At 40.7% G+C, this 23,240-nt stretch overlaps 1 long non-coding RNA gene across 2 annotated transcripts in view; it reads right to left on the bottom strand.

Annotated features, from left to right (window-relative positions):
* Positions 1–16,094, bottom strand: part of LOC143844319 (uncharacterized) — a 28,010-nt gene extending 11,916 nt beyond the window's left edge. For both annotated transcript variants that reach the window (XR_013233951.1, XR_013233950.1), the window contains exon 1: positions 16,026–16,094. This is a non-coding gene — a long non-coding RNA (uncharacterized LOC143844319). The remainder of the gene's footprint in view (positions 1–16,025) is intronic.
* Positions 16,095–23,240: the final 7,146 nt, after the last annotated feature.

The raw sequence follows: 23,240 nt of genomic DNA on the forward strand, positions 1-23,240 counted from the left end.
TTTTTCTCTCTCAGGCCTTTGCAATGCTATTTTTGTAGAGGATCTTGTTAGTCCTGAAAGGTCTCCTGGTCTCATTTTGTAATAACTCCCCTACTCCACCACCCTTCACACACACACACACACACACACACACACACACACACACACTTCTACCCAATGAATTACTTCATCAGTTTGATGAAATGTGTTCTGGCTCATGAAAGCTTATGTCACAATAACTTTGTTAATCTTCAAGGTACCTCAAAACTTGTGTTATTTTAGAGGAAATGGTGCTTCTCAGAGGATGCCAAAAACTGGAAGTTCTGGCATAGCTTAATGATCTGAGGAACAATTACCATCCTCTGTGGTGTTGGTGTAATTTACTTGACTCCAGCTGACCTCAGAGTTTTTTATTCTTGTCATTGGGAAAAAATGGGTTTTGGCTTGCAGGAACCAAAGTGTCATTTCCTAAGAATCCATTATTCTGTTTATAGTTTAACACCTCGTGAAATGGAACAAAATGAATCAGATGGGGCAGAATGTTGTTTTGAAGTCTTTTAATAAAACATAAGTGATATGATATTCTTGTGCATCTGGAATTGTGCACACTGACCAATTTTATTCACTGAAGTGCATAATAAGCTGAAACCATGAATCACACTTTGGTAGCTGAACATGTGAGGTTATGTTGGCATAATGTGTGAAGCGTGCTCTAGCGTCAGTCCGCTCCAGCGGTCTGTTCCTTGAGTCGACTAATGGGGTGTGTCCCAAATTATTTAAATTTATGTGACTAGGAATGATTTGTTCATCAGCATGTGAGTCACTTACAGTTAAAACAGAGAGGCATCTTCCTTTAGATAATTGTTTCCTAGAACATTGATCTCTTAAAATACAGTGTATAAAATAACTGATGTGTATACACATCACATATACACAGAGAGCAGAAAAGCAAAAACACTCTGATATGAAAATAAAGAAACTCAAAGAAATCAAATCCAGTGCATAGAAAAATAGGGTTTTGACTGAGTGAAATCAAGCAAGCTTTCAGACTAAACCTGCAGTACCATAGAGATTTTGGGATTGTCGGCACAGGGAGAGCCCCAAAGGGGATCTTATGGATCAGGATTGCCACTCCCCCTCCCTGCCCAATGGTCCATGACTGATGGTGGACGAAGAACCCGGCAGGGGCTAGCTCTTTAAGGGCTTATTTTCAGGGATAAACTGCATGTTATATTTGTTCAGTTGCTTACAATGGTTTTCCCATTTTCCTTACAGCCTCAGTTTGTAAACGAATGTAACACCAAATGTGATCAAGTAACATGTAGTTGACTCCTTCACTGGTGCTTCAACACTTTTGCCTTGGCTTTTCTCAGTCGATCCTTGAATTTAAGATTCCTTGTGTTATTTAGAAAGCTAATAAGTTCAGTGTAGTGATAAGAATGTTGGATTAAGGTCCAAACCAGATATTACATCTGTCATAAATTGGGATTCTTCTAAAACAACTATGCCAAAAATGATGATGGGGAATCAATGTTTCTAATTTCTAATTGCACTGCACCCTGACCTGGATAGCCCAGACTAGCTTGATCTCATCAGATCTCAGAAGCTAAGCAGATTTCTTCTTCTTTTTATCCTTTAACTGGTGATTGGTGGAGCAAGTTATCCTCTCACCCAATACGCTGCCGTAGGTGCTGCTAGATTTTTGGCCTTGTTTATGTTTCCACTCTTGGCGATTGGTGGCAGTAGTTTTGGCCATATGGAGAGTCAATCCCTGCTTTCTAAGGTCTTCCTCTAAGTCATGTTTTCAGAGTTGTCTCTGGGAAGTATTTGGATGGTTGCAACACAGAGGCAGGCAATGGCAAAGCACTTCTGAGCACCTCTTGCCTTGAAAACCCCACAGGGTTGCCATATGTTGGCTGTGATTTTGCAGCAAAATGAATAATAATAAATATTAATTGCACCAGGTTTGCAGCATGAGAGTGAGGAGAGTCCCATGTTGTTTCAGGTCAAGAAAAAAGTGGAGAGAAAGACTGAAGGGGCCTCCTCTCCAATACCATCGTTCCAAGCTATGTAAACATCAGAGACAGACAGGGGAAATCCTGACCGGGCTCCTACCAGATGTCAAGTCTAATGTGGGCCTAATACTGGGGCAACCCTGGTTCTAATCCCCACTTACTCATGAAGTTCACTGGGTGACTGAGAAGGGTGACCTTCTTTTTCAGCCTAACATGGAAGAAGAAAGGGCATGTATACTATCAAATTCTTCTGAGTAAGGATGGCATAAAAACACAACAGGTAGATTTATATTCAACAGCCTGCTGGACTTGTACCAATGCTTTAACACCACCATTTCTCCTTATTTGCAGTGTAAATTGGTCCAACTCAAACCCATATTAAGGACAATTGTTGTCTGCACACGGAAATACCCTTAAAGTAGCCTGTGTAAATAACATTGATAGAAAACAATTTAGCAGTATACAAAGCACAATGTTTCACAGAGCAGAAAAGAATAATAGTATACTGTCAAATTATTATGCAAGATAGTTATATCTGGTACAATACTGGAGTATTAAATAAATGTGCCATATCAGTTGCAAAGTGCACAACTTTTCAGTGTGTTGCCCTTAAAACACCTATGAGCATTAATCACAGAAGACTCTCTCACAAACACACACACACACGGATATATTTTTAAGGAAAGCATGAAAAATTGCATGTCTTCTTTTCCTATGGCGCAGCGCTGGAGTTCAGAAATATATTTTAAAAATGCATAGCCTGCAACATCCTATGTTTGATGTGGCTTGCAATAATCTTTAATATGAATTGTTTCTGTATACTTCATTGTAGAGGAAATTCTAGGGACATACTTCATAGGTCTTTGGAGAAGGCAGCTAACATAATGCAAAGATGATACTCCCAATACATGTTTGCCTTAAAAAACTACAGTGGAGGAGAGAACATTTACCTCTCTTATAGCATCTCTTGGTGTCCAAGCATGGGGCAGGGAAAGGAATATGCTTTGCCACGGCTGAGAAACATGGGTTGAGCAGCCAGGACTGCAATGGCATTCGCTTGTATGTACAGGATGGAATCATACAAAAATGTTAATGTGTGAGAAGATGAGGCTGTGTTGCAGGCCCAGAGAACTATTCCTTGAGCCTTGCCTCCTAACTTCATTCTGCAAATGACCCACTAGGCTTTTTCTAAAACTGATTGTACTCCAGCCAGTCAGGAGGCTGGAAGAAGCCAAGCTGCAGGAGAGAAAGCCAGTGAAACTGTCAGGGGGAGACACTTGCTTAAGACTGATGGGCTGTGGCTCAAACCAACAGTGTAATCTGAAGCAGAATTCTACAGTATGAATCTCATCGAAAGCTGAACCCCAAATCAAAGTCTGTTTTATCCTATGAAATCTAAAATATAAATGTGATTTTTTGAGAATGTGAGTCAAGTGTTATTAGACTCGCCCATTTTTTTTATTAGACCTGTGCATGGGTGTTTCTTTTTCTTTCATTTTTGTTATTAATTCCAAAAGAGACTGTTTGGTTATTGGTTTGTTTTGTGAAGTTTTGTTTCATTATTGTTTCTTTCGGTTTGTTTTGATTGTTCTGTTTTGTTATTATTTCCCATTCGTTTCAGTGGAAGACCCCTCCCGCCCCCCTTTTGTTTTGTGTTTGTGGGCCAATAAAGGTTTGCTGAGTCTGAATCAGTCTCAGGTGTGCACTTTCATTCTTTTTCGTCCAAATTGGACAAAAACTCAGACAGACTGAACTAATCTCCTGAATCCCACACTGACAAAAGAAAGGGTTTCCTTTTTGGAAGCTATGGAAGGCAGCACTGCTTGACTGACACACCTACAGAAGAACAGGTAGCAAAAATCCTAAACTGTCAATACAGGCAGCACTGAAGGCAGCGACTTCGCTTGGCGAACAGGAGCACAAGGAAGAGACAGACGGAGGAAGCAAGAATCCTCAGGGGAACAAGAAGTGTAAGGCAGCAATAGGCAGCAGAATGAGATTGCTTGGGCAGGGGCAAGAAATCAAAGGTGTGCAGACTGCAGGGGGCAATTTGGCACAGCAGGGCATGCACTGAGAGGAGAGCAGAATGCACAGTCCCACCCATGTCCTTCAGGACTGGAATGCCTCATAAATCTATGTAATCCTAATGGCTACAGTTTGCAGTCAATCAAGAAAGCAAAGAGCCTGCCTTCCTCATTGCCTTATGGAACACTGTGTTCTTTCTATGCCCTTAGTAGGAAAGTGTTTGTCTTGTAAACAGAGTCGGAGCAGGAGTCCGTGGGGGTGGGGGTGGGAGACAGTGGTTAGCAGAGGTGTGATGTCTCTTCCAAGTTTTCCTGGAAGTGACAGCATGCCAGGGCAATTTATTTTAAAAATCTTCTTTCTCTGGTTGGCTGCTGGAGTGTCAGGAGGAAACGCCTTCCAGGAGGAGGCAGCTCTTGTGCCTCCAGCAAGCACATGGCAACACGGCTCATAAAAATGAAACCAGTACAGATAGAGGCAGCAATAATGGAAAGAAACCAGAACAAAATGAAAGAAAATCATGTGTGTGTGTGTGCCCCACCACCACCATTATAGGCTGTTTAGAGGGGGGGGGGTGTTCTCTTTTCATATTAATTAAAATAAGATAATTCTGAACCACCCCATTTTCATAATTAATTCATATTGAAAGAAATTCAAAATTTTACTAGCTAATCTGAGCAACACAATATATATATATACAACATACATTGTATATATATATATATACAATGTATGCTCTCAGTTATTGGATTATCCACAATTGCACATAATGTGCTGAGAGGTGCCAAGTATCATTCCCGCCCCTGGAGTACTTCTTAGCAGTTTTGGAAAGAAGTTGCTCAGTACCAAGGGCCACTCCTTTGCAAGCTCCACATTATTGCAAAGCCAATGATGTCCTGGGCAGGACATCATTCCTGATGTCTCAGCATGCTTGCTGATCATCCCTACCCATTGTGAACAACCAAGAGCCAACCTGGTGTAATGGTTAGGAGCACCGATTTATAATCTGGTGAGCCGGGTTTGATTCCCCACTCCCCCACATGCAGCCAGCTGGGTGAACTTGGGGTTCTACCTGTTCTACCTGAGCAGTAATATCAGGGCTCTCTCAGCCTCACCCACCTCACAGGGTATCTGTTGTAGGGATAGGGAAGGGAAGGGGATTGTAAACCACTTTGAGACTTCTGGTAGAGAAAAGCGGCATATAAGAACCAACTCTTCTCTTTTTCTGTTCTATCCCTGCCAACTAGTTATGGCCTAAATAGTCAAAGATCAGGACAATGAATATTTTCAGTGGCATCACAAAGCAGACAAAAAAAATCTCTCCCCCCGCCAATCTGGAGTAACCTAAAAAAAAATCCTGCTTGGTAATTTCAAAGTAACCAGCTAATCCTACAATATCACACGGGAAGGTGAGGGGGACAGCAGTAGTCCTGACATTGCTGCCCAAAGCCTAATTTGGCAAAAGGGGCCAGGGAAGATGTACGCACAGATGCTAATGTTGTGAATGCCACATTTGTAAAAAGGTATGACCATATGCCTAGAGATAAGCTCTATTGAACAAAATGCATAAGATTCTACTGTATAAATTTCAAACTCTCTGCATTTTCTATTTAGGACTGTGTCTTATAAAGCCCTCTTGAACATGGATCCTCTTCTTTTGTTTTAAATGTCTGTATTGTTGCTACTGAGTACATATTGTTGCAAACTATCTCAAGCCCATATCTGCAAAGAGGCGGCGTACAAATATATTTGTAATAAATAAAGAGATGTTGTGTTAAAACGTCTCATAGCTGAAGCTAAACATCCAGGTTTCCTGTTGCATGTCGACATTTATCTACACTGTGAGACTTTCCTCAAGGCTAGGTCCCACATTACTTTTAGATGACCCATCTGTGACTTAAGATCCATGGAAATGTAATCTAGGGACTGTAATACATGCCTCTCTACCAGATGCTGAGGATTAACAAGGGGTGAGTTTTGCCCTCTTACCCTGCTTGTGAACTTCCCGGAGGCATCTGGTTGGCTACTGACAGTAGACGGAATGCTGAGTGATATGGACCATTGCTTTGACCCAGCATGGCAAATTGTATGTTCTTATGCCTTTTCCCAAGAGCAGACAGATGACCTCCAGACAGACACACTTTCAGAAGTTCATCCTACACTCAGCAACTCTCAGAGAACAATGTGTCTTGCACTTCTTATGTTTCATGTCCATCTGTGTCTTCTAAAACAGCACAGCAAGTGACCTTAATGACCTCTCAGCTAAAAATCCTTTCAAAGCAGCAAACAATGAAACCACAGTATCTTAAGTAGGCATTAAGGTGAATGGAATGTCTATGAAGGATGATTTTACCAAGCATCTATTTTACCTTGGGTTGTGGTTCGATGTTGAGCACATTGGGTATCTGAATATTAAATTTCCAAGCATGTCAGTTACACTAAGCATAGGTTCTATGGGGCACAGATATCTTCCTCTGGGCATGCGAAAAATCCTAAACCAAAGAAGCAGAAAACATTACTCACAAAGATATAATTCTGAAACCACATCATCTCAATCATCTTAATGTTTTCCAGGGCTCAGCTGTATTCAGTCCTGAAGGTTAGAACACTTACATTGGCTGAGGGTAGAGATGCTAAAGAATCATGAACACACTGTTTTAGTTTGAAATTCCCAGCTTCTGAAATGGGGATTTTCCATTTGGGACAAAACTGCAATCATCTCCCCTCAACTATATTAATTTGATAGAATCAGTGCTACTGTGACTGACAGTCAATATTCTATCAGTTGCATGTAAATGATATACAAATGATGCTCAAATGCCATAAAATGATTGATTCAGGAATCACAACAATTGTAATAGGCTAAATAAAAAAGGCTCATAATGACAACACATTAAATTTAAAAGAAACAAAAGAGCATGATCATGTATCGTAAGCTGATTAGAAGTTTTAAGATTTGGTAACCACAGCCAGTTGTTACCCCTTTAGGATTTAGACAGAGGACTTCTTAGTCAAATGGTTCATCTTCATGTGAGATTAGAGTCTGAGTACTTTACATTTTAAAACACCTTATTCTATTTAAGTCTCACTGAAATCACTGGGTCTGTCTCTGAGCTTGTTCAGGGTAGCAGCCTAAAAGTTTAAGGGAAACTGCGCTAAAATGTTTGCACATTTCAAAGAAATGATGTGACAAGTGGTAGCGTTCTGAGGAAAGTGACAGCTGATCAGAGCCTGGAGTTTCTAAATTCTGTTGACAGGACAAAGAAATGAGAGGAAAGATGGTGCGTGCCTTGATTTAACATAATTCTTGGTACAGGCAGGGTTTGAGCATATTGTGGGATGTGGTTCTCTCAGAGGGTTAAGTGCTTTAAATGGATGTGAAATTTGAGCACACTCCTAAAGTGGGAAATCTCTGGAGGGAACTTCATGCATTTTTTATTTCTCAAGTAAAATATAAAAAAAACTCTGAAGTTTGATTCAATATACAGATGTTTTCCTCTTTGATGTTTGAAAAGCTCTGGGAAAACACATCTAACAGCTCTCAGCTGTATTTGTTTAGCTCAGGTAGCTGGAGATTTACGACAACATGCAGTTGAGAGAACAACTGCATTGCGATCGTAATTGTTCTGCAAGAGACTGAGCAGTAATTTCAAGCCAAATAGAGCTTCAAAGTGGAAATTTATCTGTGGCAAACGTGTCTTAGCTTCTATGTTGATAATCGAGAGTACTGATTATTCTCCCCCCCCCCCAACATATTCCAAATCTTGTGAGATTATTTAGTAGTCTAAAGCTTGTACCAAAGGTGTGGAAGAATATCATATGCAATGCTTTCATGTTTGGAGGAAGGAACAGGACATTCTAGTCAAGCGTTGTCAAGTCCACATATTTCCCTACAAGCAAGGATGTATTTCTTTTAAAATAATAGGTTAATTTTTTAAAAAAAAATCTCTTCTAGGCAGTTGTCATTTGGTTGGGTGTTATGCTTAATCCACCTTTTCTGGGACTACTGCCTCTAGCAGTGAATAAAGATTGATAACCCAATCAGGGGGAAAGCACTGAATGAATGAGCATGACTCAGAAACTGCGATAACACATTGCTGTGTCTATAAAGAAACAGCTTCTGAGGGGGAAAAGTATTTCGATTGTATTCTTTTTATGTAAACTCTCAAGCACTGATTTATGGTGGCAACGTGGGGCAGGGGCTGGGATGAGAAGACACTATAAATAAAATGATTAAGCACAGTTGTAGGAAATGGTCTGTGAATAAATCCATGCATGTAGTATCATACACTGTTGTAACATGTTATGTATTTATATCAAAAAGGCAACATAATTAGGTATAACTGTATTGATCAACACACGTTTTTATACCATTTAACATCATTATTTTCTGTGGTACTGGGCCACCATATTCACAAGGTCACACAGAATGTTCACACACCAGAAGGGGTAGCTTTCATAGATTTGTAGAGATCAAGAGTCAAGGAAGTGGCCCAGGATAGGACAGTCAACTATGCTTCTTCTTTAGCGGTGTCTCTAACAGGTAATATAGGTTTAAAAGTTATATGAGAGTTTTATGATGTCTGTAAAGAAGGGACAGCAAGATCTCTTTTTAAGAGAACCTAAAAAAATACTGCATGTGAAAATTTGCTGAGCCACAACATGTAATGTAAAGATCACAAAACCTATATATAAAAGAAGGGTTCTGTCAATGGGAGCTCTGTTTGTCTTCTAGTGGAAGAACAGAGTCCTGTGTCTTTACTCCCCTCATATAAATTGAATAAATGTCACTCCTGTTGAAGAGAAATGAAGAGTAATTGATTTTTCACTATATCTGAGTTCAGTGTAAGTGGGTTTCAATGTACGTGGAGTTGTTTCCTGCTACCAAGCCCATACTTTTTCCAAAACAGACAGATTCTGTTAATAACAGGTCCCTAACCCAAGCACATGAAAGCAATTAAACAGTAATTACACAACTAATTAGAAAGCCTATAAAGATGCAGGCCTGCATCTAAACAACATCATTAACTAGAGACCATAAGCAACATAATTACTTTGTTGCTGTTTAGCTGATTTGGGCTATTGCAGTTGCAGAAGGAGCTCACAAAGATGAACAGGAAATGATAACAACAAACACATTTTATCAGTAGAGATAAAATCATAAGGTGTGTGTGTACTCCATCAACAAAAAGGTAGATTTCCCATCCAAAGCAGTGGACATGGATTAATACACAACAGAGATACTCAGTTTTTAAACTGTTTCACTTCTTAAGGAATTTTATTTTCTTTCCCATTGAGATTGCCTATCTTCCAGTTTGTTTTGCTTTTTTCTTCTTTAAGGGATGTCACAAGCATGGAAAAAGGGGTTGTGTGGTACAGCACACAGAATTCAGCTCAGGAACTAGTACTTGGCTGGCACCAATAATCTAACTAAATGATATGTTAAAAGCAATAGTAAAGTTAAAAGTAAAATAGTAAAGTAAAGGTTAAAAAGGTAAAAGGTGTCTCATTTGCCCACCTAAAGCAGAAAATTACCAACCTCCTGCCACCCTGTCCCACCCCTGAGAAATTGAGGACTAGGAGGAGAATGGCTTCTTCCACATACTGATACTCTAGGGGATTGGATAAACATATGGAGCAGATGTCCATCAGTGGCAGTCACAAGTCTAGATGGAACATGATAGATGGGACTGTGATGCATTCTTGGTGCTTGGGGTCAACAGTGGGAGAGCTTCTGGAGTTCTGGCCCTGCTGATGGACCTCCTGATAGCACCTGTGTTTTGGCCAACGTGTGACACAGAGTGTTGAACTGGATTGGCCATTGGCCTCATCCAACATGGCTTCTCGTATGTTCTTATCAATTTCCTCTACTCCATGTAACCTGCCAGCTATGGTTGGAAACCTTATTCAGAATATCTATGAGATGACCTTCAGCATGTTTTTATTAGTAAATACCATGGGGGCAGAGGGTTAATTTGAACTAGGAGTGTGGCACAATCCTTCACAATATATCTTAAAATATCATACAGCTCCCAAAGCTGCTACTGGGGCAAATACACAAACAGTTGTATGTTCTCTTCAGAGGAGCAAATGGCAGCTCCATAATAATGAAGCAGGGAGCAGGATTTCCACCAACCTCATCTGGATCTGAATTCTGCTATTTACACACACACATAATCCTCAGCTCCTGCAACATATTGTAAAATTAAGCTGTCAGCTTTCTTTCTTTAAAATAATGCTCCAGTCATTCCCGCTGAAATATTAATCCTGTTCAGATGTTATGCTTTGGTATCCAACCAAGCATACTGGGAGTATGTGCCAGTTTTGTATGGTCGCCATTTTGTCTAAATAAGGCACCATGTATATTTTCCAGCTTCACACTACATGAAACTGTGATGTTTGAGGGTTTTTATTTGCACGTACTGAAACTGGAAAATATGTGTGGTACCCAGTGCAGACAAAAAGAGAACTGTTTATTGGAAGCATTGTGGGTAGCACATACTCATGGCATGCATGGTTGGATGCCCCTAAATGTAAGCAGCATAACTGTATAATTTACATCATCACAGACTACAGTACCAAATTTGGATACAGTGGTATAGCAATTTAACATTTTATCAGAAAATACACACAGTGCTGCCTTTATATGTAAGGAGACTCTCCTGTCACATGGGATTACTTCCCTGTATGTCTCCTATGAATTATTCAAAAAGTTCGCGAGGCCTTGCTTCGCAATATTGCAATAGCAGCAGTTCCATTTCAGCTGAGCAAATTCATTACTTCTTTATCTCATTTTTGCCCAGGATCCTTACTTCTCCAGCTCCATCACCCTCAAAAATCCAGAGGTTTCCTGCTTTCTGAACAGACTCCACCCTTCCTCTTTTACTGCCTTCCAGGATACATCCATGATACATCCTGCCTTCCAGGATACATCCTCTGTCACTCTCTTCAGCTCTTTCCTCAGAACCAACTTTTGAACTGAACTTTTTGCCAAACCCTTTGCTCTAACAAAACATACCCTCAGCAATTCTCAGTGCTATCCTAAGAACGCTTTATTGCCCCACATTGACCTTGAGCCACTCATTTTCATAACAGCAATGTGAATGGAAAATGGTGTAACCAGCTCTTAATCCTTAAAATTGCAGAGCAAATAAAAGTTTAAATAAGCAATATCAACACCTAGACCAGTCATCCTCCACCAAGGTGACTAGTATGATTCTCTATGATTCTATGATTCTATGGTTCTATGATTCTAATCCCCGGGTTACTCCAGAGGCTGAGAGGGGTTACTCCAGTTGGGGGGGCAGTGTTAATTTATAGATATATAAAATTAACTAACCTGGGGGGGAGTCAGGGGGACGGAGAAATGTTCTGGTCATCTGTCTGGTCTGCTGTGACCTTGTTGAATTCACATACAATGGAAAATAAACAGGAGGGAAGACCTGAATCTGTTGCACTCTCCCCATTGCCTCCTCCTATTTCCCCTCTCTCAGAATTTCTTCTCACAGTCCTGCTGGCAGAAAAGGGCTGGAGGAAAGTTGTTGCAAGGAAAGGGATTCTGATATTCAAGCAGGAGAAGACTTTGTCCTATACCACAGAGTCTACCCTCCAAAGCAGCCACTTTCTCCAGGAAAATTGAGTTTTGTAGTCTGAAAATGAGCTGTAATTCCAGTAGATCCCCAGGACCAACCTATCCGTAACTAAGAGCTACTACACCTGGATCCAGTGCAAGGACTGTGCACAGCCTGCATAAGGATTCCTTTCTTATCAGGTTTCCCCTTGCCCTGGCAGCCATTTCTGACCCTGGGAGGAAAAAAAAATTAAGGTCTTGCTAGAATTGCCAACCTCCTGGTAGTGCCTGGAGATCTCCCATAGTTACAAGTGATCTTCAAATCATGCACAACATTTTCCCTGAGGAGAATTGCTGCTTTGCATGGCAGGCTTTATGACAGCTTTGTGCAGTGGTTAGGAATACCAACTTCTAATCTGGTGAGCTGGGTTTCATCCCCACTCCTTCTCCACATGCAGCCAGCTGGGTGACCTTGTGCTCGCCAAAGCACTGATGAAGCTGTTCTGACTGAGCAGTGATATCAAGGCTCTCTCAGACTCATCTACCTCACAGGGTGTCTGTTGTTGGGAGAGGAAAGGGAAGGTGATTGTAAGTCGCTTTGAGCCTCCCTCAGGTATTGAAAAGCAGCATATAAGAATTCTTCTTCTTCTTCTTCTTCTTCTTCTTCTTCTTCTTCTTCTTCTTCTTCTTCTTCTTCTTCTTCTTCTTCTTCTTCTTCTTCTTCTTCTTCTTCTTCTTCTATACAGTCCATGATCAGATGTATTTAACTGACCTTTACCCTGGCAACATGAAACTAGCATAAAAAGGCACCCTCCACAGCCAATTAGAAGAGTTCCAAAAAAATTCATCTTGGTTCCCAATAGTGATGGGCTAATCCTGCAATGCCTAAAGGGATGTTGGGTGGACAGCACTCAACAGGAAAAGCCTGCTCTGAGAAGGTGCAGCCAAATAAATCAAAACCAAATATGCCTCATCATTGGCTGAGAATCCATTTTACTTACGCAATGAAGCTTCTTGCCTCCTTCAAATTCTGTTGGGCTAGGGAAAACTGCTCCCCTGCAACAATGCCAGGAATTCTACTCTCATGCTCCTTTATAATATGAACTCTTGTTGGAGTCAACAAGTGCGGTAGTGTGGGCCTGAAATGCACCAGTTGGACCAGATCCATCCTTGTGCATAATTTTAACACAAAGAAAGAAAGAAAGAAAGAAAGAAAGAAAGAAAGAAAGAAAGAAAGAAAGAAAGAAAGAAAGAAAGAAAGAAAGAAAGAAAGAAAGAAAGAAAGAAAGAAAGAAAGAAAGAGCACTCATTGAACAATTTGCACTTGGCAATCAAAATGTGTTTTCGAAACTCAGAAATCCAGCTCAAGTATAAGACATGCCCTGAATTTCTCATGAGCATTGGATCTTCTGCCCTGTTCTTGGTCTATGAAGAATACCGCTGGAAATGACCACCCTCTGGCCTGACAGTTTAAAATTAGTTCCTCTTTCTTCTTTTTACTTATCCAAGGGGCATCAGTCCAGAAAACTAACTGTCTGCCTAATGTCTGGAAGCCCTGGTTTTAAAAGGAATAGTGGCCTTCACGAGTGATTCCACTGTCAACAGCTTCAGTGTTGGGGTGATTTATCTCTATTTTTGTCATGTCTTCTAATAACAAATCTCAGACTCACTGCGTGGTAATTAAATGTTTATTTAAAATATTCAGGAGATCTCAAGAACATATGGGGACTGTAACTACCCTGTCAAAATTACCAGAACTGCTGCCGCATTAAATTATTCATTTATTCAAGGAACAGAATTTTAACAAGGTTTCATATTGCATTTATCTTGATTGCATTAAATCAATACCACCAAACTAAAATCATGTTTTAATTTTTTTATCGAACCTTTGTTGCCAGCAACTTTCTCGCCTTTCTCTTTGCATCAGCAGATACACTGTCATGCAGCAACTCAGCCCTGCAAATAGCACTGCTGATAGCCATAAAAGGACTGAGTTCTGTTTGCAGGTTCTAGCTTAAATGCAGATACCTGATTTTTAAGGGGAGCTTACCAACACTACACAGCAAAAAGATGATTTCCAACAAACGTTTCCTATGTGGATCACCACTTAACAACTTGCTTGCTTTAATCTAACGACATGGAATGTTGGTCCTCTGGCCATGAAGAAGCATTACTATGCCTCTTCCTCCCCAAATAGTTGTGATAGTAGTTTGTGGTTCCACAGGGCCTGCAACATGGAGCTCTTCCTCCATGTCTTTGGTTGAGGCCAAAGATCTGGGGGCCCTTCTACTTTACCGTATTCTGTACTTTGATAGTTGGCACCCTGAGAGTGTTCCCTGAGATGCTGGCTGGGGGCAGGAGGGGGTTGGTTTTCTTTCTATTTATTATTCTTGCCGTCAGACTATGTTAGGGTTTTAATGTTTTATTTGTGGGGATCTTTTATGTTGTTACCAGGCCATGAGCTGACTTGTTTAATAGCGGTGGGTAATACATTGGATAAATTAATTAATTAATAACAGTCATTTCTCCTTATGGTAAGGACATAGACAATTGCTCTCCAGAAGCTAGAAGTAACAAACAATACTTCTTTAGGTAGTTGAGATATAATAGGGTTAAAGGTAAAGGTATCCCTTGTGCAAGCACCAGGTCATGTCTGACCCTTGGGGTGACACCCTCTAGCATTTTCATGGCAGACTCAATACGGGGTGGCTTGCCAGTGCCTTTCCCAGTCATTACCGTTTACCCCCCAGCAAGTTGGGTACGCAGGAAGCCTTAAGCTTCCTTTTCACCTCACAGCAATGATGCTGATCAGAATCTGGGACTCTGTGCTTGATTTTTAAAGAAAAATATACTTTCCCTTTGAACTCCATTTAAAGAATTCCCAGTATCTTATATAGTCCGTTCCTGAGGCTTGCACAATATGGTAATGGCTCGCTCCAACATTAACAGAAGGTATGAATGGCAGGATTTTTAAAAATGTTTAACCTGAAATATTTCTGGAGGCTATCAGGTATAATGGAAACCTTTAAATTGATTGTGATAAAAGTGGAAGAACAATATGGCATCCTGTTAAAAAAAAAAAAGAGCAGGTAATCATTCTGGAAGAAGAAAAAGAGCTGGGTTTTATACCCTGTTTTTCACTACCTGAAGGAGTCTCAAAGAAGTTTACAGTTGCCTTCCTCTCCCCACAACAGGCACCCTGTGGGGTCAGTGAGGCTGAGAGAACACTAAGAGAACTGTGACTGGCCCAAAGTCACCCAGCTAGCTGCATGTGGAAGAACCAAGCCCAGTTCCCCAGATTAGAGTCTTTTGCTCTTAACCTCGTGCTGGCTGTCACTTTGAACTCCATTCATAGGTGGTTTGACAAGCACACAGTTAAGAGGTGTAGAAATATGTCCTTTTGCATAGAACCAAAAAATAGTGAGCCTTTATGCTTCAAACCTTTTCATGGCTAGTGTTCCTAGCTAATGGATTTACAGCATTTTATTCCACTTATGTCGTGGATTCCATAGGATGAAAAGCAAACACACTGTCATGTAGAAACAACAACAAAAGTCATCCTCAATAGAGGATGGCACAATGGAAAAGTAAGAACTAAATGGAAATCTTTGGCATCAAAAGCTGGGGCTGCAAAATATAGTAGCACCCATATATGACTTATTTGGCTGCAAGAAGCAGAACTGCACTGGGTAAAGGCACTGTTGCTTCTTTCAGGATAGCAGGCTGTGACATTTAACATAATAGCTCTGCATCCTTCTTTCCCTGTGGTGGCATAATGCAAAGATCTTCCCCAGGTTTCTCAGGCTGCTTCTGGAGAGCAAAAGGGCCTTTGCTAAAAGGCTCCAATCTGCATAATGACTAGTGCATTGGCTTTATTACTGTAAGTGCTCCTCAGGTGCTTCCCACTAGAAACTTGTCTTGAGTACTCAGGGCTTAGCTCACAAAAGACTATCAAACAGCCATCAACTGTCGGAGATTTCAAGTCACCAGCAACCTGAAACTTAATTGAACCAGTGACCTAAGGGTGAAAGGGTCTGTTTCCCATTATCAGCTCCCTCAGTGATTCAGTCACAGTGTATTTTTCTTCAGTCTACAAAAGTATCAACAGGGCAAATAAAAATGCAGTTGGTTCTTGGCCATTTCACTTCAGGTAGTTCCTGTTAATTTCTCAGCCTCAATGTTCATTATGCTTCGGAATTCAATCACTCCTTCTGCTCTTAGTGTTCAGCCCAGGTGAGGAAGAAACACTTTCCTCCCTCATTCATCTGTACGCTCATTTTAGGATGCTTTACTTCTTATAATTATAAACCTTGCCTTCTGTCCAAGTACTCATGGCATAGGGAAATAAAAGCAACACTGTCATTTGTCCAAGAAAATAAAAGGCACATGCATACACATGCTGAAAACTAGGTAAAATAAAAACAGACACAGTGAATTACCTAGAAAGTTGCATGTGGGTTCAATTCTCTTCCTGGATTCTCATATCAAATATGTAGGTTGAGGGGGGCTCCAGGAGTGACTCATACCATATATTGTCAAGGCAAATGAGTTATGAGCTCCCAATTTCATCATGACCATGGACTTACACACCCAGGGTGACCATGGCTAGCATTAGTAACAGTCTTATGCTCATTGTTACCCACTTGCATGACAACATAGACTGTGTAATACTACTGGACAATCAGAAGTGAGGGGGGCCCACCTTAAGTGCATGCTTAGTTAGGCCTGAACCAGGCTAATGCAGCATAGTTCCTAACTGGCTGACAAGACAATCCTAAGTGGAGATACTTCCTTCTAAATGCACTGAGGTCAATGGGCTCAGAAGAGTATAACTCAGCTTGGGACTGTGCTATGATCCACTTTTTTTGTTTTTGATTCACATGTAGTGATTGTTGGCAGAGTTTAAATAGACCAAAGAGTAAATCAATGGTTAAAGAATATATAGTGTATTGAGAATTGAAACAATTTTGTAAGGAGAGAGTCCTAGCAGTCTACCTGACTGTTTTTCATCACCTGAAAGCAAATAGGGAGGAAGTGCATTTAAAAGAGCAGGAAGTCACCAGCTAAGCCAATCAGGACAAAGGAAGAAATTACTTGAAAAACACCAGGAAGTTTATAATTTAAATATGCTATCTATACATCTCTTCAAATGTTCCCTGTAAGATAGTACTCATATCCTTCTGAATCATGCACACTACAGATTTTGCATATTCTAACAGTAGTAACATGATTTCTCCTCCCCCTTAAAAGATGCTTGAGTATGCAGTGATTGGGATTGGAGACATGGAAGCCAGTGTAAGGAAAAGCTTCTGCAATTCCAGTCCTATCCTGCTGATGGAGCTTTCATCATTCATTTATTTATACTTATATTTATTGACTGCCACTCCTGGCATACCCAACCAATTTAACAAGGTCCCAGATGGTGGAAAACTACTATTTACAGGACCCTCCTTCAATCCCATACATGTACAACCGTCCCCCCATGTACTACCGTCAGCCCTCCAGGCGGTAGCTTCCACGAGCATCCGGGCCAACAGCTTTTCCATATGTCCGTGAGGGGAGGGAACCAATCTTCCTGACCTGGTCTCAGCCAAACGCCTGGTGGAAAAGCTCCATTGTACAGGCACTGCGGAATGTTGACAATTCTGTCAGGGCCCCTAGCTCTTCAGAGAGCTCATTCCACCAGGTTGAGGCCAGGACCAAAAAGGCCCTGGCAGCTGCATCATTCACTTCAACCATTCTATAATTACAGTAATTGTGTGAAGTAGGATACACTGAGCATGTGTGACTGGCCCCAGATCAGCCAGCAAATTTCCATGGCAGAACCCAGGTCTCCTTGACATACTAACCACTACACCGCCATGTCTCCATCATACATATCCATAACATATAATTGGACACTTGCTAAATAGCTTCATGTTTGCCATCACTCTTTCAGACTCCACCCTCCTCTCCCAGAAGTATGTGGATAACACCAGCCTGTCTTGCAGGTCTGGTGTACACATGACTGAAAAATTAATGTTTGTGGATCACTTCGAACACTCTGAAGTGCTCTATAACCAACTATTGTTGCTGTATAGAGAACTGTGGTCTCAATGTGACGTTATGTAAGCAAACATCATCATCCCAAAGAAATATGTCAGTATTCCTGAAGAAGTTGTCCATGTTGATAAGGGTCACAATATATATATTTTTAATGAAATGTTTGCAGTCATAATGGAAATACTGCTAGAAAGAAAACCAGCAACCAATCCCATTCTTGAGGGACTTTCACAAACATCATACGGAAAACAAATTCGGCGACGCTCTCAGTGTTGCTTCTTTCAGTCCTTTCTGGAGAAGTCATATGGGGATGGCCACAATCCAAACTTCGTAAATTACTGTTGCATTCATAAAAGCTGCAAAGAGCAAAGGGTTGACCACTGACAGTATTTCTATATTATATGGGAATGTAATGATGGGTTGGTATTAAAGCAATTTTACTTGGACTAAGAAGGGGAGAGCAATATGTTTTGTGGCAGGGAGGGGGGAATACTTTCTGAAAAACTCAGGCAATAACTTTTGGGAAAGTGGACTGGCTTGATGATAATTTGGAGGCCCCGCAAAATGGCACAAACATGTTTTACATTCATACTGCGGGAAGGAAGGAAGCTTTGCTCTTATTTTGTTTTTAGTTAACAGCGTTCTCACCTAGCCACATATGGCAGGAGGGTGCCAAGATGCTATCACACTGGCAATGTGATTTCCAAATGGTTGGATCACATAGCCAGCAACAAAGGATGCTCTGAAACAAAATGGCATCAAAGCAGCTGGCAGAGGTGATGCAAAACTGACTGGAAACTACAACATTACGAGTGTCATCAAAAAATGCTTTCCCCTGAGATTTCAGCTCAGCCCTATTTTCCTCAAAGTTATTCTCACTTGCTTCCACATAGATATGTTTAGTATTATAGTGGAGGAATGAAGAATTACATTTGAAAAATCTATCAAAGATCACTTGCTTTTTAGTGGTCTTCAAGATATTCTGCTACATTTAAGGGATGGGGCTGAAGCTCAGTGAAAGAGCTTGTGCTGTGTTTGTAGAAAGTTCCAAGATCATTCCATCTCACCCCCAGTTAAGAAGAATCAGATAGTAAGTGGTGGAATGGACCAGTTCCTGAGACCATGGGAAGCCACTGCCAGTTAGGGAAGTCAAAGTCAAACTTTATTGCGCTGGGCCATAGGCCATCGCAAGATCAGATAACAGTAAAATTGTTAAAAACAAATGCAGAATAGAGACCCTGATAGTCCACTGGCCTGACTCAGTGTAGGGCAGCTGGGGGTATTCTCCATCAGTCAATACTGCATTTACTGTCATGATGCATACAATGCAGCAAGATTTCAGGGTTTGGGGATCTCACTGATTTCAATACAATTTCAGTACACACTTACATTTCTCCCATTCAAATCAGTGGGTGCTAATTTTGGTCGTCATGAAAATCAAGTACCCCTGCATACTTAGTAAGGTGGGATGGTGGCACCCTTAAGTTCCTTGTATATTCTAATAGAAAAAGAGTTGGTTTTTATACGCCACTTCTTTCTAAGGAGTTTCAGAGCAGCTTACAATTGCCTTGCCTTCCTCTCCCCACAACAAACACCTAGTGACATAGGTAGGGCCAAGAGAGTTCTGAGTGTGAAACCATATTAAGTTCTCTAGATTAGAGTCCACAGCTTGTAATCACTACACCACATGCAGCTGCATGTGTTCTCTAGATTAGAGTCCACAGCTTGTAATCACTACACCACAGTGGCAAAGTTGGCTACATCTAAGGATACTTCAATCCATCGACTAGAACTGTGAATAGACAAGAAGGATCTTTCTATAAACTTGAAAAACTTCAGGGTTGCAGAAAATGCTGTGAAAACTATATTGGGAGTTTTTTTTAAAAAAACCCAAATGGTAAAAGGAGTGTATGTTGCTTTAAGGAATAGAAACTCTCAGTGGCAGCTGCTAGGCAACCAAAGTATTCTAGGCTTGGTTTCACACAATAAAGGCAGCTGGAGGGGGCATGGCCTTTTTCCTTGAGGGGGGGGGGTGGACTTTGAGAGAAGACTCATCAGTGTCAGGCTTGGAAATAACCACTGCATGACTTCAAATGACATGAATTGCATGACTAACCTTGGCTGGGCTGCTTACTATTGTTCAACAGCAGACATCCTATTAAAGCTCCAATAGTTACAGCTCCAATGTAGGATCTGGAAGTCCCAGGTCTGAATACCCATCTTGCTGTAGAAACTCAAAAGGTGATTTTGGACTGCTATGCCTGTGGACTTGGTCCAGCATCAGCACTGTACAGCTGAACCATAGTTTTCCTAGGTAGAAGATGGAGACAGATGGGCAGATAAATGTAGGTGGGGCAGATAAATGTACATGGGAAGAGAGAAGGATCAGGAAAAGATGAGAGACTATGGGGGTTTTCAGGGAGGGGAAGAGGAAAATGAGAGGCCCCCTGCAAGTTCAGGTTACCACTTCTCAGTTCTATTTAATGCCTTGTCTCAATACCCTTGTGGTGCAAATTAATTGTGCATCCTATAAATACTTGCAGCTCATGTTTTCCTAGCATTTTATTCCGAGAGATCAGTTCTTGCTTATCAACTTTTGTGGTTTTATACAGTCTCTGTTATTGTTTTCATCATACTTCTCCATTGTCTACCTTTAAATGACATAGTCATTTCTTCCAATGACGATAGTGGACAATTTTCTATTGATTTATATAGAATGATTGTGTCATGCATTGTTAGCAACACAAATAATTATTGATGCACATATGATATGTTTTGTCACCACTTCCTTCTTTGCTGCTTTCAGATATTGATGGAGTAATGAACTGAATGAAATATCCATACATGTCAGATAAGGTCAGAAGCACTGAGCATTTCTTCTGTTATATCTGTTGATAAAAAGAGAGCATAAACAATTGGAAATTAATTTATTTTGACTTTACACAATGCTAGCAAAGAAGAACATGCAAAACTAAGAAGGAGGAGTAAAGAGATCAAGAATCCTGGTTGGTTTCCGTACTTGAAGTTTCACACCAGGCTTCAGGCTGGAGTTTGAGCTGGTGCAGGTTGCCCTGGCTCTTCCTGCTCCTGCATGGGGGAGCATTTGGCCTGGAACACCTTGTCCACCCTAGATTTGTGCTCCTGTGTGGGAGCCAGGGCAGTGAAGTTCCCAGTTCAGAAATAGTTCTGAGCTGAAGGAGACTTCAAGGTAGTGAAACTCTGTAATTTGTAATTTCCTAACCTAAGCAGTATATCCTATATTTTAAGATCTGGTAGGGCATGTACAGAGAGAGGAACAGAGGATTTCCATTTTTGCCAAGAGTTGTGCCATCCCTGTCCATTTTTTGTCTTCTCGCTAACAGTTTCATTCTTTAAACATTTCTAGTTATTATTGTTTCCATCTGCAGCATTGCCTACTGTTCGGAGTGTTAGACTTGGAATGGGCATATCCAAGTTCCAATCCCCATCCTGCTATGGAAATTTGTTTGATGAACTTGGGCTAGTCATTGTTTTTCTGCTTCATATAACTCATAGGGTTGTGCTGGGACTGAAATTATAGAGGGCTGAATTCTGCTTCCCTGAGCTTCCTGGAGGACAAGTGGGATAAAAATATATTAATTAAACGAATACAATTGTTTTCATTATTACATCTGTTTTTATTTTCTATTGAATCATTAGGAAATATATTTTCAGCTATCATTTATGTTCACTAACTTGGCAGGAAGTGTACTCTTCATTCAGTGGACCTTCCCTACACAATATTAGACCCACATGTGGTGCACAAGGAAAACAGGCAGCAGTAAAACTAAACAGAGAGTGAATGGGACCCGTGAGCCGAAGAAAACAGACAGTAGACTTCCCTGACTGATGGAAACATGGGGGGAGGGGGGGGGGAGCAAGCAAACACAGCCTCTTTTCCATGGCTGAATCTGCTTAACTATGAATATCAGGTCAGCCTGTTCACATTTCTCCTGATTCTTGCTCCTCCCTTTGGACTCTCTAAACATATAGAGGGAAATATTGAAATAAAAGTTATTCATTGTTATTATTCTACTAATATGAGAATGGGGCTTTTCGAGTCTCCCCCTCACCCCAATTCATTGTGAAACTCCTCCCTTGAAATACATTCTCCAGAGATTTCTTCCACTCACTCTGCTGCTATGGTGAAAAATGTATTTAGGGAAAGGAAAAGGGATAGTGTTGGAATGCAATAGCAAGGTGGACTTCATGGAAAACAGTCTCTCCAGTGGCTTTCCACAAGTATCGTTGCATGCACAAATAAAAAGTGAGGCTTATTTTTAGTAGTCACTTAGAAAAAGATATGTAAATCAGGCCCAACTGGGGAGACTTTGGCCCAGTACACACATCCATCTTACTCCAGATTTTCAAAGCAGCAAGCCTTTAGTCTTGAATTTGGATTATGTGGCCACCTTACACACCATTATTTTTCTCCTGGTTTATTTATTCTGCAGCTACACCTTTAAAAATGCACTTTTCTAAATTGGGGTGGGATGTCACTTGTGCTATGTGGGGGGTTGGTGTCCCCAAAAAAGTACACATTTGCCCTATTGCCGCTGTATAGTAGAATCCAGAAAGCATCTTCTATTTCAATCCTCACAGTTCAGGTTTTGTGCATGCATCTTAGTATTAGTTCATTCAGTAAAAGGAAACAGAAATGAATTCAGGTAAAGGAGGAAACTCCAATTTTGAAACTGTCCAGACTTTTTTGAAACTGGCAAGCAGCTGTGAAACCCCATTTTCCATATTGCCGGGCACTGGGGGATTCTCGGCTGTGTTATCAGCCACTGTGAAAAATGGGAGTCACGTGATCTCATAAACTGGGGGAACATGTTGAGTGTACAGAATGCACAGTAGAACCCACTGACACTGGCATTGATCAAGTCAATACCAGCAGAGTACTAAACCTCATGCAGCTCCTTATAATCTTTCCTTCATCATGTTAGGTTTTTTTTTAATTCAACAGTTTGAGACTACTGATCATCTCATGTCAGTGGACTCATGATGTTTATTAAAAGAAAAATTTTAAAAATTAAATGAGGAGTAAATGGAGCTTATGCACCAATTAAAGGGGGAAGATGACAGAAGGTGCAGAGTGGGCAGAATGACCTTGAGAAAAGTGGGCATTGACCTGTGGGGGCAGCAAAAGGGTGGAGAGAAAATCTGAGGGAATCTGTGTGCATTTGAATTACCTTTGGCTTGGAAATGAGATAAAGGAAAAATTGGCACAAAAGCATTCTCAGAAAACCCAGGGAAACAGATAAGAAAGCGAATTGAGTTCTGAAAGGAAGAAAATCAATGCAGAATGACAAAGAAAACCTGATGGACATGCATGGTAAAACCAAGAGAAAACACCCATGTATAATAGTAACTGTAGCATCTACAATGTTAGTATCAGAAATATATATGCTGAGGAATAAGCTTTTACCCACTTATAATGACCAGCTTTCTTAAATAAGTAATGCCATGCTTTTAAAATGATTAGTATTATGAATGAGTTTATGCAGACAATATGGACATCAAATATAATAGAAAATTAATTATTAACACTGGACTAAAATCGTTAATAAGCTACACTCACTCTAGGTGACCAC

Source organism: Paroedura picta, chromosome 9 (genome assembly GCF_049243985.1).
Source record: "Paroedura picta isolate Pp20150507F chromosome 9, Ppicta_v3.0, whole genome shotgun sequence".
Lineage (NCBI taxonomy): Eukaryota > Metazoa > Chordata > Lepidosauria > Squamata > Gekkonidae > Paroedura > Paroedura picta.